This window comes from Monodelphis domestica, chromosome 1 (genome assembly GCF_027887165.1).
Source record: "Monodelphis domestica isolate mMonDom1 chromosome 1, mMonDom1.pri, whole genome shotgun sequence".
Classification (NCBI taxonomy): Eukaryota; Metazoa; Chordata; class Mammalia; order Didelphimorphia; family Didelphidae; genus Monodelphis; species Monodelphis domestica.
The window spans coordinates 626,178,039-626,197,181 of record NC_077227.1 but is presented as its reverse complement, the minus strand read 5'-3'; the positions used below and the strand labels follow the sequence as shown (position 1 = coordinate 626,197,181).

Genomic DNA, 19,143 nt, shown 5'->3' with positions numbered 1-19,143 from the left:
CAATCCTTCCTTTAAGCCCCATCTCCTACAGGCGATCTTATCTGATCCCTCCAGTTACCTTCACTGTTCCTTTTGCCTTCCTATTTACTTATCTTTCAACATCCTTAGACCATTTTGACTTCCTCTCTGAGAATGTATAGTATAAGGGAATGAATAATAGATATAGTATAAGAGACTTATTAATCTCATTTTTTCAAATGGACATAAGATACTTTTATTTGTTCACGTTCTCTATTATTACTTCATTTCCAAGTTATTCATTGTAATTCTATTTTCAAATTCAGGTTTTTTAATGGTGAGATCAGAAAATCAGTTATTAATTTTGTGGTCATTTTTGCTACTCATCTTTTTTCTATATATATATGTATAATTCAATATACATCCATATGTTTACTTTTATATCTTCCATTATAGTCCTTCTCTGTTGCCTAATCATGGAATGGAGGAGACCTTAGGTTCTCCCAGAAGGGCAAAAGCTCTAGTTGGTCCTATCAAGCTAGGAAAACTTCATGAAATATGAATATAGATTCAGTGATGGACTAGATACCTGAGAAGCCTGGTTTAGTGTAGAAAAGTTCATTATCATGTTGATATCAAGAAGGTATCACTATCTAAAACTACATACTAAGTTGGAGAAGGGGTATAATTTGCATTGGCATTGGGAATATCCATGCCAACTAAATTATGGAGCCTCTAGGTTTTGAAGTATAAATCTGAATATATAATCATATAACATTTTGCTTTTTTAAAAAATAAAACCACTGTTTTTCTTCCTCTTTTTAAACTTTCTATTCAATCTTTGATAAAGGAAAACTATTCAGTTTCTGAACATATGAATACTTTTTACTAGTTGGGTTATTATCTGTCACAGGAATTTCCATTTTCCTTGCTTTAATCATATTGTCTGCTAGGATTCTTCAACAGTGACTCGTACATATTCTTGATTTCTTTCTCCAATCTTCTTATTAGATTTCTCAATTCCCTGAAATGTAGTAGTGTTTTAAATCTAATGTGACTGAAGTTCTCATTTTGTTTCCATTCCTTTTCATATTTAATTCTAGCAGTCAATCATACATCTCTACCTTGCCTCTAGTTCTTATATTCAGAATCAATTTTTCAAAGTCTAAACAATAAATCCAGGAAATTCTTACTGGAATTCTTAAAAATTGATTTGAAAAAATGACTTTTTGCATTCTTCCTTCCTTCCTTTATTCTATTCTTCCTTTCTCTCTCTCTTTCTATGATTCTGTTTTTCCCAACCTCCTTCTCTCCCTCTCCCAGTCTCTGCATCTTTCTATTTTCCTTTTATGTATGTACATGTTCACTCCACATTAAAAGGTAAGCCCCTTAATAGCTAAAACTATCTTTGTTTTTTCTTTCTATTACCAGCATGTACACATACATTTATTAATACCCTTACCTACTTCCTAAAATGATTTGAGGTAGCTGCACTTGAGTTTAAAATATGTACTCTCTATGACTTTCAGCCTCTTTCTCACTGTGGTGGTAACTACTTCTTAATACAATTTAGAAGTTATAATCACCTTCTAAACCCAAGTCTTTCTCCATTCCAATCAATGTTTCGTCCTTGTCAAAGTAATGTTGCGAATACATATTACTTTTTTACTCAAAACCATAACTGATAAAATACACTCTTTTCCTGAATATTCTTTAGCCTTTCTATTGAGCTTCAACCTACTTTTTAGCATCACTTTACATTATCCCACTTAATACACTCAACCTTATAACCAGATTACCCTCTCTCATCTCTTTCTGTTCCCCTCTCTCTACAATCCCTGTGTCTGATATGGGTCTCCTTCAATTCTCCACATGTTGAAATCTTTCCCTTGTTTCAAGTTTAGCTTAGGTGCCAAGAAACTTTTCTAGAACAGAGTGATCTATCCTTTATTAAGTTCCTCTTGACACTCTGGAGAAGTGGTCTTCAAACTTTTTGACCTTGGGATTATTGAGGATAACAAAGAATTTTTACTTATATGAACTATATCTATTGACATTTTCTGTGTATGAAATTAAGATGTATTAATATTATTTTAAAAGTAGTTTTGACCTCACATATCTCCTAAGACTATCTTGTGAACTAGAGGTTCCTGGATTGCTCTTTAAGACCATTGCTCTAAGGAGGCAGCTAGGTGGCTCAGTGGTTTGAAAGCCAGGTCCAGAGAAGGGAGGTTCTGGGTTCAAATATGACCTCAGTCACTTCTTAGGTGTGTGACCCTGAGCAAGTCACTTAACCCTCACTGCCTAGTCTTACTGCTTTTCTGCCTTGCAAGCAATATGTAGTAATAATTCTTAGATGAAAGGTAAGGGTTAAAAAAAAGAACCATTGCTCTACAAATTGGATTTTTAAAAATTAATATTCTAAATCATGCTACAGTTATTAAGGCACATAGCTTATCCCTCTACCAGATTATAAATTCATTGAGGGTGCAGAGTTATATACATTTTCATCCTTGAATACCCAGGTTCTACCATATTACCTGCATATAATAGGTACTTAACAAAAGTTTGCTTAATTGAAATTGAATTGAATGAAATTTTTTACAAGATGCATGGATAGATAAGAAAAGGAGATGTGGATCTGAAGGAGTTTATAAAATCTAAAGAGAATGTGAGCATAGAAGAGAGTTGGAATAATCACTTAATGGTAGTATTTTATATATTTAGCATAAGTTCTTCATAACAGTACAATTTCCAACTCATAAAACCAATTCTTTCTTTTTTGTTTACTAGCCTGTTAAAATGACTTGCCTGATTTCTTCAGGTTTGGGAGCCTGGAAACTCTGGGTCTGATACTTAAGAGATCTATGACCTTGGGCAATTCATTTAATTATTCTTGGTCTCAGTTTATACATTAATAAAGAGATTAGACAAGGTAATTTTCAATTGTCTCTTCTAGCTTTAAAATCCTGTGATTTTATGCTGACCCAGAATTTTCATAAAGAAAAGTAAGTCAAATAAGAGTATTTGGAAAAAGTTGGGGACTAAAGAGGAAAAGAACAATATATTTAACTAAATTGTAATTTTCTTATGATTCCAATTACAAGAATCCATTACAAACAAAACAATATTCAGTCTTGCTGAATGTGCATTAGATACTTATATTGCAAGTTAATGTTTTTTCTTATGTCTTCACAGAATAACAATTATGATAAACAGTCATCATTTTACTAACAAAACTTATTTTTTCTCAATTAAAGATTGGCATAAAACATAAAAACAATTATGTAGTAGAGTTGAGGAGGACCATTAAGCATCCCATATATACCATATGTTCTCAGCCTGTCTTATGAAATATCATCATAAACATCAGGTAAGTAGGAACAATGAATTTGTTCTGCACAGTATATCAGGCATGTTGAAAGATAATTTTAAAAAGTAAGGCAGCATGGCATAATGAATAAGGCACTGGGTTTGGAGTCAGGAACACTTAAGTTCAAAATTAGCAGGTTAGACTTGATGGTCTTGAAGTTCCCTTTCATTTAAGATCAAATATTAAATCTGAGTCTTTCTAATCTAAATCAGATAAGTTTTTGTGTCCTGTAAAAGAAATAATATTAACATTTATAAAACCAATTTTTAAAGAAACAAAAGTTTAAAAAGTATTTAATACTGATTTGGAAAAATCTAAATCTTTACCCCATTTTCCATACCCAAAGTTAAATTTCATTTGTCTGTTTTGTTTACAAAATTTGGGGCCCGTATTTCCTTACTCTACCTTTGTCTTTATTTGTCACAGATCATTCAATCCCTAGATTTAATGCCTATTACATGCTACATGCAAAGAAAGGCTTCATAAGTAATGAACCTGAAATGAGGAAGACTTGTATTCAACCCCTGCCTCAGGTACTTACTTACTAGGCATGTGGCCATGGACTGGTTAAGACTGATTTTCAGGAAATTCTAGAAGGCTTGTCTGCTAAATATAAACTGGTGAAGATCCTACTTCAAAAACCCCAGTTTTCATTATGTCCCCATGCCCTGCTTTTTCTATTGGCATTCAAGAAGATGTGAGATCTTTATTAGCTATATGATCTTGGGTGAGACCCTAAATTGCTCAAGGTCTCAGATTCCTCATCTGTAAAATGGGAATAATATTAATATCTACTTCACAGAGTAGTTTTGAGACTCAAATGAAAGACAGTAGCATCATTGCAATTTTTATACATTTATTCTTTGTGCCATTTTTAGTAGTGCTACAAGGTTGGGAAGCCAAACAGTGAGGCTTCCTCAGGGATATTTCTTTATTCTTAGGATTCACTAGAGTGAAATTAAAAAAAAAAAAAACAACCCAAAGTCAAAAACTATTTCATGAAATATGAACAGAAAGATTTATTTCAAGTTCGATGGGAAGTACATTTTACATCAGAGAAAATCTTAGGTTCACTGACCGGAAAAGGGGTGAGGAGACAAGAGGTATTATTTCTGAGCCCAAATTCAATGAACTTCAGTGATAAACTCCAAGCAATATCACATTGCCTCATGGCTATACCTAAGAATTTGATAAAAGAGTGGGAGAAGTTTTGGAGGTATTCAAACTGACTGATTTTTTTTTTTTTAATTCAAACACAGGTTTCAGAGAGAGATTATTGCCCTAACTTGGTAGGGTCTATTTGATTCCTACTCTTTTTTTAAGTTTTCTTTGAGTGACTAAAATTCTGATTTTGTTGGGAGAATTGGGATTTTCTCTTTACTGGTAGGCCTACATGGAAGAGAAAAGCCCATTCTATTATATTTCCATTCAGATAGCATACATGTTCAGAGTAGGAGGAAGAGGAGGAGGAAGATTTCCATAGATTATTTTCCATCAGGGCATTTTTTTGGCAATATATGTAACTGTAGTGTTAGCACAATTGTATAGATAATGGACAAAGGACAAGGTCGTGGGATTTAATATCTATAACAACCAGTCTAGAATGAGATTTCCTTGCATATCTTTGCTTTTAAAGAGTTCATGGCTATTTGGCCTCTGCTTGAAGACCTACAATTAAGGGGGAAGGACCTCATCATCGCTTTCCAAGGCAGTCCATTCCATATGTAAGGAATTCCAAAGAAGAGCATCATTCTATTGTGTGATTGTTTAACAACATAAATTCAAACCTATGCTCAGAGAAAGAAGCAAAACAGAAGAGGCAGCCAGGGATTTACAGTCCAGACTTAGCCTAGGCAAATATATATGGATGCAATTCACCATTTCTTTTGGATTTCATTGGAAATACTAGAGAGAAAGCAAAATATAGAGGAGAGGGAGCACCAGAAGGGGTAGTTAGTCTTTTAAAAAGTCTCCCAAGTGGGCAAATCTTCCTGATTTAGTTGCTAATCCTCTCTGATGAAGCTTTCAGGAAGCAGCCTCCCCCTTTGCAACCATCATGGGGTAGAGGGAGAAAAGAGTGTATTAAGGGAACACCAAAAATTTGATGGAAAAAGTGCCAATTTTTTTTTCAATATTAAGCCATGCATGTCCCTGAAAGTTGCCAAGGGAACTAAGTGCACACTACATTGGTATGGCCTCTTCATGCTCCATGGAGTGTACTGTCCTTTCTAAAATTGACATCATCTAGACTAACTCCATATTTTATATATTAGGAAACTGAGGATTACTATTTAGCTCAAGGTAGTGGCTGAACCAGGATAAAAACTTGGGTTTCATGACAACCCAGGGATCCATTATGCCATTTTTCACACATTAAATTGTTTCTAATTACAAAGAGTTCTTGATAACAACTCAAAACTTATAACTTTCAATAACATTACTTAAGGATCTCTTCAATTACAAAGGATAGAAAATAGCTAAAAATCTTGACAGTGAAAAGAGCATTGGGTTGGAGAAAGACATCTATACCTGATTACCATTTACTACCTATAGGGCCAAAGGGGAGGCCACAGTCTTTTTGATTCTACTACTTCATCTGTAAGATAGGAAGAATTCTTGCCCTTCCCACTTTTTCTCAGCAAATATTTGTCTTATAAATATTTACTAAAATCCCACTATGTGCCAGGCACTTTTAAGGCAATAAGGATAAAATGATAAAGAAAAGTCAAAGAAGTAACTTAAGGAATTTGTATTCTATTTGTAAAAGGGTTGTCACTCATCCATCATGTGCCATGAAATGTATGTCTTGAAGGAAGACAGAATAGACATCACTAGCCTCTTTTCCCCCTACTTTTCTCCAAGGGAGACTTGAATTCTTTCCAGGAGGGAAAGCAGGAGGTTGGGGGCAGAAAGAGTCACTCTGCTTTTCTGTCTAGAATTATATCTACTTGCTTCTTTAAATATTGTTAGTCTAGGGGATATTTTTTTCAGGTTTAGTCTAACTTCTGATTGCTATTTAATTATGGGGACACCTATGATGCTGACATGGGGCATTGATCTCTATCAATAAAGCAACAGTCTGTCGACATGAAGGAGCTTTAGGGCTGGGGTAATATATTATTATTGCAATTTATTGTCTATCTCATCTTTAAAAACTGTAAAGTGCTACATGGGCAGCTAGGTGGTGCAGTGGATAGAACACCAGGCCTGGAGTCAGGAAGACTCATCTTTCTGAATTCAAATTGGCCTCAAATACTTTCTAGCTGTGACCCTGGGCAAGTCACTTAATTCTGTCTGCTCCAGTTTCCCCATTTGTACAATGAGCTAGAGAAGCTAATGACAACCCACTCTAGTTTCTTTACCAAGAAAACTCCAAATGAAGTCATAAAGGGTCAGACAGAGCTTAACAACAATAACACCATATTATGTAAGTTAAGTAGATAGTTGAGACAAAGAATTTGACTTCTGGGTCTAAAGTTTAATGCCTTTATATATAAATCCATTTGTGCTTCACTAGCTATGATGATTGTATAACTTTATAAACAGAAATTGGCAGCCAATAACCTATTTCTAAATAAACTATTGCATAGTATTTTTTTTTTCAGCAAACCCAACCCTATATGCAGTATAATTTTACTTCTTAGTGGGCCTTAATTATCTTATCCTCCTCTTTTCCATTACATTTTTATTAGGACTTTACTTCACTTAAAGTGATTCTTTGTTTACTTACATTGCAAATTGGCTTACAAAATTTTAACCCAGAATTGAATTAAATTAAAATATTATTTGTATTGACCTTGACCCCAGACACTGGCATTATGGAAGGCATGTTTGGATGTCTCTGATAAATTTTCTCTAGTTAGCAAGCATCAGCAGCAAACAAAATATTACATTTCACTTGGCATATCTGTATGCAAATACTTAGGGATTGGATTAATACATATACACAGCTATAACAGTTGTGTACAGATATATTGGTATATAGACGATGTCTATAATTTGCATGTAGATACAGAGGTATCTATGGGTGTGGGTAAATACAGACAGCCACATACACCCATAATAGTTGATATACAGATTCATTCTGAACATTGGCCAGGGGTTCAATCAGTGTCTTGGAGATCTCCAGTCTATCTCCCTGAACTGTATCATCTGCAGTCAATTCCTTCCATTCATGTAATTTATTGAAATCCTGTAGGAGGAAAACTCTATTTGGGGGTTTTCATTAGGCTATAACGAGACAGACACACAAACACAGCTGCTCACGCTTCCATAGCCAGCACCAGCTCCCTTCAGCTAAATTACAAGGAGCATAAGAAAGGGACAGGGAGAAAATAATTTGGCACCTAGATCCCTCTACTTTAAGAACTAAATGTGTTTTGCATTTGTCTTCTCAGTCTTCACTGCTCGATCCTGCAAAGGGGCAGTGCGTAAGAATTGGAATTTGATCCAAGATAAACTAGATCGTCCCGTTTCCGAGTCTAGGCAATTGTTTTTCACGCCCACTTTCTCCCCTATTATATCACTACAGGTGTCTGCAAGAGGAATTTTTTCCCCCCTCCTGGCAATCAAAACCCGCTCAGACTATTGAGCATGCCCAGTTCGACTGTGAGCGCCACCAAGGAGTTTACAATGCGCAGGTCCCACTTCTCGGGGTTTTGGTGGCCAGCGGAAGGAGGGGGAAGAGTAGGAACATGGATAGTGGTTGGGTAAGAGAGAGAAACTGGGGAGGCGGGGAAAGTGTAGGTTCAACACATGGACGTAGCCTAAAAGGGTGAGGTCAGAAAATGTGAGTAGGATCTGAGAGCGAAGGCAATTCCAGAGCACTGTGAGCTTAATTCAAACGCCCTCTATCACCTCCCCCCTTCCACACCCGTCTTTACCCCTAGGTTCAGAGCTGTTTTTTTTTTTGTTTTTTTTTTTGGGGGGGGGGAGCTCAATTAATACCAGGGAGTACGGGGTTTCCTAGCCAACGAGTATCTTGATGGCTTCCCTAGTTAGTGCCCTTCCTCTGCATTCTTTAATCTGGGACTGTCATAGAACCATCTATCTATTCAACCATCCTTCAGCACTGATCCCTACCCCGCTGTGGCTTTATGGTGTGCGTTCACACGTGATTCTCATCCATTCCCTTACCCATATCACTCCCCCCCCCCCCCCGAAACCCCCCCGGGGGCGCTCTGCCTCTCTTCCCACGGTCGTGACGGCACTCAGGGGTTTAGCCAATCCCCAGCAGACGAAAACCGCAGGCGCTACCCGTTTGAGGTTCCCTAGGAGTGACCCAGACTAGACACACACACCTGCCGGGGAGGAGGGGATAATGAGGAGGTGGGGTGGGAGAGACGGAGGCGGAGAGCTAGGGCAAGAGGGAGGGTAGGGGAGTAGGCGGACACGGACACACTATCACACACATACATACACACACATTCCTTCCCCCCGGTGCCCCCTTCCTCCTCCCCCCCCCCCCCAGTAGAAGTGGATCTTAGCAAGACAGTCGGCTTCCCCAGACGGGGCGCCCCGCCCACTTCTTCACTGCTCCCACTCCTCACCGCCTAGACCCCCACCTTCCACCCCCCAGCCATTTGGGGGCTTGGTCCTAGGGTCGAGCCCCAGGCTGGGCACCCAGCTCATTTCCATCCCGAAGCCCGCTTTTCCCTCTCGGTTCTCCCTCCTCCTAGCCCCGACGTTTCTCTAAACCCTGGAGGAGGAGGAGCAGCAGCAGCAGCAGGATCCGCACATTGCTAACCCGCTCTAAGTGGCTCCGAGCAGCCAAACTGGGCATGCTCCGTAGCTTGGGCAGGTTTGGGTTGCAAGTAGAAAGCTTTGGCTCTTAAGCCGGGAGGAGAGAACAAGGAGAGAGAGGGAGGGAGAGAGGAAAAAGGGAGAAAAAGAGAGGGACACACAGAGAGACAGAGGCATACACACGCAGAGCGCGAGAGCCCCGAGCGGCCGGAGAGGACCGCCGGTGCCCAGCGCTGCCACCATCCATTTGCGAGACGCTGGCACTAAAGAAACCCACCCACCGCCCCTCCGGCTGATGTAAGGATCCGAGCGCTTGGGGAAGAGGGATTATTGGTTTGGGGGCTTGCGAGGGAAGTCGCTCTTCTCGGTGCTACTGACTCTCTGTGACTGGGGATGGCGGAGTCGGGGGGCGGGGGAGGAAAAAGGATGGTTGAGGGGCATTAGGGAGTTCTTTTTTTTGCGGGGGAAGGGAGGTGGTGAGCGGCCGGGCAAACAAGAGCTTCAGGGCCAAAGAATAATTATAGCGATAAACAAAAGGGAAACAAAACCTCACAAGTCCCAGAGTCATGTATCCAGGCAGTGAAGAGAGATCTCTTGCGGGCGCTGAGGACTGGAGTTAAAAGACAAGTGACAGGTAGACAAGGTTTCGGTTCATGCCCTGAAAGCTTGAGGATGCTCCCTCCCTTGCCGCAGGGTTTTGTTTGTTTATTGGGTTAGTATGGTGCACACATATACACACAGAGGCACATGCACGCACTCTCGATGTGTCTTTTCCTGAACCTATGCAGATGCCAGGCAGAGTCGCACTGCTCAGTCGGAAAGAAGGGAACCCCCGTTCCCATCCCCACTCCCCACCCCCTTCCTCTTTAGTTCTCGCCTACTTTGTTTCCGCAGACTCGGTCCAGACGTTTACCATCTTATGATCTTGAAATAGCTTGGGTTGGCGTTTATCTGGCAATTTTTGTTAAAAATATTTGGCCTTCTTCAACGCATGTATATTGACATCCTTGTGTATCTTTTGAGGGACCTAAGAGAAAGGACTGACCATTTCCAATTAAAATAACCTTGACTGGGGGTTCATAATGAAAAACAAAACTAGGCAAACATTGGGTGAGCACAGTTTTTGACCACAAGTTCCACCTTGTAACATTTGAAAGGATTGTGACACAGATTGCGTTGTTTTAAAGAATTAAACATTTTATTATTTTTACTAATTATAGAATAACTTGTGCAACACTTCAGTTTTTGTTGTATCAATGTGATAAATTTATTAATGTGACTTTGGATTAGTAGAGAAAATGCTAGTTGGAGGATGTGGAATTCAGAAATGTAAATGTGCCATTTTATTATTTTCACAAAGATATATCATGCTCAGGTGTTTTTTTTTCTTTTTTTATGTCCGTTATTTTCCTAAGTCAGACTGTAATTTTTTTAAAAAGCATTTGTAATTGTAATTGCCAATTCCTCCCAGAAGCACAACATAAAATGTGGTGTTTCATTTAGATATGTGCATCCTGGAAACACCTGTTTCTTAATTGTATTTGACCATTATTTGTGGTCTGTCTTATATCTGGAAACAAAATTGAATTGAATTTCACTTTTCTAGTAGAATTAGCTTCTAATAAAAATGGGAAAAAAATAAGTAAGTAATCATATTACTTCAGCATAAATAAAGAAGGGTTAAAGAAATTCTGAGAGAAAAAATGCGCTCCCAGAGATGGGGGAAAATACTGCATGCAAGGCTATATGGAATTGTAACTTTATTCCCAAATGCCATAATGTTGCCAGATCGACAAATGCATTTTTTCTGTTGAGCATAATATTTGATACTCTTTTATCTTCTTGGTAATAGTATGTAGTTACATACTTAATGATTTATTATCTGTGATGAAAGAGAATAAAATCTTTATGTAAAAACATGTGGTACATGAATTCAAATTACAGTGTTTAAACTAAAGTGTTAGATTTTTATGAATCAGGATTATAATTTCATATATTTATGTATGAAGCTATATATGCAACATAAGCTATATATATTATACATATGTAATGTAATTTAGGTTCACTTTGCAGTTATTCAAAAGACATTTGTATAAAAACAAACTGTTCCCCACCACTCCAATGAGACCATCACACATTATGGAAATTTACTTTTAAAATAGAATGGCAGTAATGTGAGTGATTATATATTAATGTTCTAAACTTGAGTGCCAAACTATGATAGAAAAACTAGCCACAGTCCATGGATAGCCAGTTATACTGTTGGATATAGCATATACATATGACATGTATCCAGAAGAAAATCTTTACAAACTTTATTATCCTTGAAACATCAGTTTTGCTTCATCTTCATTCACATTACTAAACATCTCTGTGTTTCTCAGGATCTCTGGTAAAACTGTCAAAACACATTTTCAAAAGCCTGACTTGATCATTTAGCAGACTTACATCTGTTGGAGTGATAATACTTTGTATTTTAGAAATGTACACCCACATGAAAGGGCTCCACAGTAGTTTCCTATGTTTTTTGCCTTTGTATTCCTGAAAGTGTGGGTGCCTTTAACCTCATATATAACCTGAAATCTTTAAGTAATGATTTTTGGATATTTGATGAATGAGAGAATGAAATATTTCAAAAAGGCAAAAGTGAATAGCACTAAAAACCTCTTAAAGGAGATTTAAGATTTCCAAATTGAGATAGTACTTATTAGTTTATTATTTCTCCTTTTCAAAGAAAATCTTCAACTTTTCAAAAATTAATGCATCCTGATGATTTTGCAGCATGTCAGTAATATTTGGCAATACTAATGAACATGGGAGTTTTGTTGGTAGGCCATTAAATCCATTTTGGGATATCACTATGAGGAACTGAAATCATAAATTACTGCTTGTTAAAGTTTTATGCTGTTTCCCTAAATATATGAGTCGGATTTTATGTGGTTTAAATGCTACTTTGCTATTCCTTTTTATTTTTTCATAATATTTTAGGATTATAGGTGTTTAACTGACTTTATTTGAATTCTTATTTGGGACCATATATATATACATATATATATATATATAGATATAGATAGATATAGATAGATAAAATCCCAAGTTTTAAAATGTCTAATAGTATTTAAGGGTTTGTTTTAATAATTGAATTAATTTGCTGCTTTCTCAGTTGAACTCAAAGAAGTTAATAGCTTCTGTGAATATGTGAATATAGCACTAAGTATAACTTCACTAAGACTTTTGTAACACCGTGTGTGTGTGTGTGTGTGTGTGTGTGTGTGTGTGTGTGCATGCTAAGAATGAAAACTTTATATTTGAGTAGGCAAATATCATAACTACTATACATAACTAAAAAAAGGTCTTTTTGAACATTTTCAACAATTGTTTTTGTTGAGATCATGTTTTTGGAATATGCAACTAATTATTCAAATGCCAAAATGATTTTCAATTGCAACCACTATTGAGGTAATAGGAAAAGTTAATGGTAATTAGTAATAACTAAGTCCTAGTTTCCAACAAATAGTTGATAACTAGTGTTTTTTTTTAATGGTATCATGGAACTTTTGCACCTTGGAGCTGCTGGGTATAATGAAATCAGAGCTTATAAATAAGCCTCCAACGATGGCAAATGAGTGTTTCATATTGAGACTTGAGTAAATGTTATTTCTTTTTAATATACTTTTTATTTTATGTTTTAAAAATATTTCCCATAGTTACATGATTCATGTTCTTTCCCTACCTCTTTCCTTCCCCCCTCCTGAAGCTGACAAGCAATTCCGTTGGGTTATTTATGTAGTAAATGCTATTTCTTAAAACATTTTAGTTTTCCCTATGATGTATCCTCTTGAACTTTAAAGAAATTAGGGGAGTTGGGGAAATAGAACTCAGCCTGTGCCAATCGACAACACTACTTTCCTTGTAGTTTTTGCTGTTAGTGATCAAATATTGACCCTGGTTGTGAATGCGGTCTTTATTTACCAGAACATGATTTTACACTTAAATCAGCACATTAAAATTACACACTCATTTTCACCTGCCTCAATATTTAATCCTTTTAATAGTTATCCCTTTGAGACAATATCTACATTTTTAAAATACAAGTGCATATTTTAAATACTATAAGAGCTCTTTCCCCAGTTGTATATGAGAATGAAACGATGATTTCTCAGGTCCTGAAGCTGTGATTCATTAGCTGGATAGAAAGAAATACTGGATATGAAACCAGAATAATTCAGGCCACAATGGGCGTCATGGGCAATGGCTTGCCAAGTGAGTTACAGAGAGGTTTGTATTGTCATTGTCAGAATTAAATATGGGTTAGCCAAATGAAAGAACTGTACTTTTTTTTTTTTTAACAAGGCTCTCATCCTACAGTTGCAAAAAAAACATTTTTTAAAAGTTGGTTACAATTTTAGGCTTTTGGAAGCCCTTCATATGCCAAAAGATAGTGTAGCTTACACAATGATGGAAATTATCATGACCTAACATATGAGTCAATACTATAAAGTCACATTTCTAAAGGTAGGCCTGATTAAAAGGTTGACTTTTTTTTGCTCTGTTTCAATTATTTCCTCTTTCCTCTTTTTATAGGACAGAAAATGTTTAAAGGGAAATAAATCTTGGATGGGTTTATTTAAATGTCTCTTCCACCTACTACGTAGTGTAAGGCTCTTTGAGAATATTTCAACCAATGAGATATTCAGATAATATTATCAGATCATCTCAAAGTGACTGCTTCTTTTCTGCAGCTTTTCCTTCATGCTTCCTTCATGCTCCCCAGATCCCCATTTGTTCTCCAGTGTGCGCAGTACTAGGTAATTACATATTCCTTTTACTGAATTGCCCTTGAGCTCAAAAAGTCCCCCATTGAGCCAATATTTTTTTACAAATACATTTTTCCTCTTGGACAACTAGGATATGCTTTTGGCTTTTTGACTTAAATGAATCTTGCATGCCTGAATTTTCACTATTAATAAGAGAAAAATATATTAGAAGAACTCTGATGAAAGAATCAGTCACGTTCAAATAGAAAGAGAATCTCTGATGGACCCCCAAATTTATCTGGTGTATCATTTCCATCTGGAATAAATTGCTTCCTAGGTCTTTGTTACTCAAACATACTACCGATGGCAGTCAAGGTTGATCTGGTTTCACAAAGCAAACTGAGTGAATTCCTTCAATTTCTAGGCAGACAATTCTTTGAAAGTATAGCATTTTAGGGCTTGGTTATATACTACCAGAAAAATGCCAGATTGCCCTGTAAAATAGCCAACCTCTTTTGTAAAGTAAGATTTAGAAGGGGACCCACTTGTCAGCTTAATTCCTAAAGGTTGTAAAATTCTATAATTTCCCATTGTGATTTATATCCTTCTGTATATATTAGTTCTTTCATATTAGCAAGGTGCTTTTACTTTTGCAAATTACATTTGTGCTTTAAGGACAGTAAAGTAACAGTTCATGATTTAATGAGTTTTAAGTGTCGGGGTTTTCTAATATGGTCTCAGGTCACTTGCACAATTCCTCAGGAGTCCAAAATAATGTCACATGCACATGTGTTTTCCCCTTTCCTTCCATGTACATTGTTTTAACCACTGTGGACTTATTTCAGCCATCAGAAACAAAAATATGAATAGGTTAGGACTATAGTGACAGTATATTATTATTTAACCAAGCCCAAGAAAAACTCCATGAGATTTTTATTATTTTTCTCCAGGAGAAAGCAGGAACAGGTTGAGTTTGTTATTCATGGACTTTTTGTTTCACCCTTGTGGTTTTTGTGGTGAAATGTTTGCGGACCACAGCATTAGGTTATGACAGGCCAGTTTCTTACATTCCTCAAATATTCTGGTTGCTAACCCATGAATTTAGGATTGAAATGGCAATTGCGGACAGAGAAATAGGCTTGATTAGACCTTGAATTTAGACAATAATGTCCATCTCTATCCTAGTATGTTCTAGGCAATAAGAGAGGGAGAGAAAAGTGGAAATTTCAATTCAGCAAACATAAAGCATCTACCTGTAAGGAGAACTGTGATGAGAGATGAGGATACCAAGACGTCAGGAGACAAAAAGAGCTCAAGAAGGTTAAGTCTAATAGGGTAAATAATATATTTGTCTACATGACTAAGTTATATAACATTTAATCAGTTATATATAAATGCAAAGAAAAGATAAAGTATTATTCATAAAGTATTATGAGAGGTGGGTACATCATTCCAGAGAGGAAGATGAGAGGAGGCTACTTCACTGAGTGGTCACTTATTTAGTAGAATGTTGAAAGAACAGAGATATTTCAGTAAGACTGGTTTGGGGAGCATAGATGATAATAACTGATTATTGAGACCAGATATTATTATTTAACTTTTATTTTGCTTTTATTTTCTTGCCAGTGAGAATGATATTTGAAATGGAAAGTATAGAACAAAATTGTCTAATAGGGAATCAATACCCAAGATTAATTACAACAGTAGTAAGAATGGCCTTTGATTAGTTTATGCTTCATCAGGGTCAAATGAACTCAGGTACTGGGCACACTTGTAGATGTGAGGCTGAGCCATTGAGAGGAACTTTGAAAGACTGTGGAAAATGGAAGGTGTACCATAAGATTTTAGAAGGATAAATAGCCCAAATGTCATAAAAGGGAAGAAAATGAAGCCTTTGAATTGTAGCTTAGTGAGCTTGGCTTTGTTTAGTGGCATAATTGTAGAATGTGTTATATTGTTATTACATTATATTTTATGAATTATATTATTGAGGACATTTGCTGTGACTTCCCTTTCTTCCATCTCATATCACTCAAATGCGGTCTTCTGCTATTCCCACACCTATCTCAGATTATGAAGTGACTTTACTCTTTACCAGTGCTAATACCTCTACCTGTTTAAATGATCTTATTCTATTGTGCCTCCTCCAACAGATTGCCCCCTTTATCATTCCTACCTTATTACTTAATCTTCCCCTGCTACTGGCTAATTCCTTACTGCCTAAAACATATCCAGACCTCCCCAATCCTTCACTATCATCCTATGTAGCCAAACTGCTTGAAAAGGCCATCTTTAAAAGATGCCTCCATTTTTTCTCCTCTTCCTTTTGATCCAGCTTCTGACCTCATCAATCCACTGAAACTTCTCTCTCCAAAGTTACTGTTTTTTTAATGGCCAAATTCAGTGGCCTTTACACAATAATCATTCTCTTTGATCTCTTTATAGTCTTTGATATTGTTCATCACCATATTCTCCTTGGTACTCTCTTCTCTTTTGGTTTTTGGTGTATCACTCTCTTCTGTCTCCTTTTACTTGTCTAACCACTTGTGCTCTGTCTCCTTTGCCAAATCCTCATCCTGAGCATGGCAGGTGTCTCACAGGATTCTGACTTAGGTCCTATTTTCTTCTCCCTTTATACTACTTCATTTGGGGATCTAATTAGCTTCTGTAGATTTACTTAACATTTCTATGCTGATGATTCTCCAATCTACTACTTCTGCCTCAACCTCTCTGCTGATCTCCAATTTCCTGCCTTTCAGACATCTTGAATTGGATGTCCAGTGGAGATCTTAATTGCAATATATCCAAAACTGACCTCATTATATTCCCCTCTAAATTCCCTCCCCTAATTTCACCATTAATATAGAAGATAGTTTCATCCTCCAGGTCCCTTAGGCTTGCAACCTAAACTTCTCACTATCTTTTACCCCCTACCCTCAACTCTATATCCAATCTATTGCCAAGGCCTGTCAATTTTATTTTCGTGATATCTTCTGAATATGCTCCCTTCTCTATTCTGACAACACTTTGATACTGGCCCTTATCAACTCACGTTTTGATTACTATAGCAGCCTGCTGGTGGATCTGCCTGCTCTCCCTACTCCAAGAGCACTACTCAATTCATTCAGCCACTAAAGCAAGTTTCCTCAAGTGCAGGTCCAATCCTGTTACTCCTTCTACTTGATAATCTCTAGTGGTGTACTATTGCCTCCAGGAGAAAATACTAAGTGCTCTATTTTAGAATTGAAAGCGCATAGCAACCTGTCCCTTCCTTTCTCCCTAGACCTTTTATGCCTTACTTTTTCTATCCAGTAACATTGGCCCCTTTGATTTTCGACCAATTTTTATCTTTGAACATTCTCTTTTGCTCTCTTCTATGCCTGGAATGCTCTCCCTTCTTAAACTCAACATACTAACTTTCCTGGCTTCCTCTAAGTACCAACTAAAATCATATCTTTAAGGAAGACTTTCCTAACCGCTCTTTATTCTACTGCCTTCCCTCTATTAATTATTTTCTTATTTATCTATTATATAGATCGCTTTGTATGTATTTGTTTCCAGGTTGTCTCCCCCATTAGATTTTTAAAAAGTTTATTCCTTATTAAATTTTTTTCAATTACATGAACAAACAGTCCCCACTTTATCCCTATGAGGGCAAAGTCTGCCTTTTGCCTTTTTTTTTTAACATTTCTATCACTTAGCCCAATGCCTGGCACATAGCAAGTACTTAATATATGTTTGTTGATTGATAGTTACTCAAGGGTTGGTTAATTAATTTCTGTATAGGAGGTGTAAAAAGTTAGCATGGCGAGTCCATTAAAAGAATAGGGAGATAGTATGAACAAAGACTTTGAGATAGTAGAAGGTAGCTGAATGGAGAGAGTGAATAGTTCTGTGTGGCTGAAACAGATACATCTAGAAGGCTGGTTATTGAAAATTTGTCAAATTCTTGAATGCAAAGGTTAGAAGTTCATATTTTATTTTGGAGAAAATAGCAGTGTTATGATAAAAATGAAAAAATATGATAAAAATATAAAAAAAATAGTAAGATGATCACAAAGACACAAGGATTAAAGATGGGTTGGAAGAGTATAGATTTGATAAATGAAGACCTCTTAGTCTAATCACAATAGCCCAATTGAGATGTAAAAGGCAACTGAGGTGATTGCAGTCAGTGGAAATGATAGGGTTAGAAATAGGGAGTAATGGTGACTAGCTAGGTGCAGGGTGTGGTTGAAAGGGAAAGAACTAAATTAGATAGCATAAAATTTTAGTAGATCTATTCAGTGTGTTTTTCTGATTTTCTTTAGAAAAGTTTGGTAATTTTCATTGCTTTTTACTTTATTTTTTGGCTTTTACTGCTGGTGGGTAAGTGGTGGGTAAGTCTGGTGAGTAAGGAAAGAAACTTCTCTTAGTTTAGCTTGATAATATAGGATGGGATAGTAATATTGTTTTTTAGCCCATTTCCTCCTTCCACTGATGTCAAAAAGTCAGCTCTAGGAAAGATCATGAGCTTCATCTCAATTAATCAAATATTTACTAAGAGTCTCCTATGTGCCAGAGTATATATTATGTGCTGAAGAGGGAGGGAATAAGCATTTATATAATGCCTAATTTGTGACAGGCTCTCTGCTAAATAAGTACTTTTAAAAATCATCTCATTTGATCTTCATAACAATATCCCCATTTTACAGTTTAGGAAACTGAGGCAAACAGATTATGTGACTTTCCTAGAGCCAGGGTCACACAGTAAATATCTGAACCCTTTTGAGGGGCCCCAATTGAACTTTGTCTCTGGCTACTGAGGATACAAAGACAAAACATTCTCTGTCCTCAAGAAGTTTACAGTCTCATTGGGATTGGTGCAACCATGTACAATGATAAGTAAATTAAAAATAAATTTACAAAATTGACACAAAGCATTTTTATGTGAGGGAGGGAGCTTAAATTACAGGGATCAGGAAAGGATTATTGTAGGAAGGGGCTCTAGAGCAAGGTCTTAAGTTCAGGAAGCTGGGGTTTCTAAGAGGCAATGATGATAAGAGGAAGAATATTCCAGGCTGAAAAAGATGGGTTAGAGTCAAGTGGTAAAAGATTATAAATGTCAAGGAGAAGAATTTGCCTCCCAGCAGGCAATAGGGCAGTATTGAAGTTTCATCTGTGCTTTAGTAATACCAATTTATCTGCTGTGTGAAAGAGAGATTGAAGGGGGCAGTCTGAATGTAGAGTGACTTTTTAGGACAGTTGCAACAGTCAAGGAGAGAGAGATTAGGCACCTGATCAAAGGTGAATATAGTATTAGTAAAGACAGGG

At 36.8% G+C, this 19,143-nt stretch overlaps 1 protein-coding gene across 14 annotated transcripts in view; it reads left to right on the top strand.

The window, feature by feature from the left end:
* Window positions 1–7,986: 7,986 nt before the first annotated feature.
* The window catches only part of PLCB4 (phospholipase C beta 4), a 470,050-nt gene continuing 458,893 nt past the window's right edge, over window positions 7,987–19,143 (top strand). For 5 of the 14 annotated variants that reach the window (XM_056813903.1, XM_016427838.2, XM_056813895.1 and 2 more), the window contains exon 1: window positions 8,620–9,370. The gene's annotated coding sequence lies outside the window, so the exon portion shown is untranslated. Of the gene's footprint in view, window positions 9,371–19,143 lie in introns of all 14 variants that reach the window. The other 9 variants (XM_056813896.1, XM_056813904.1, XM_016427827.2 and 6 more) reach the window with 4 other exon arrangements.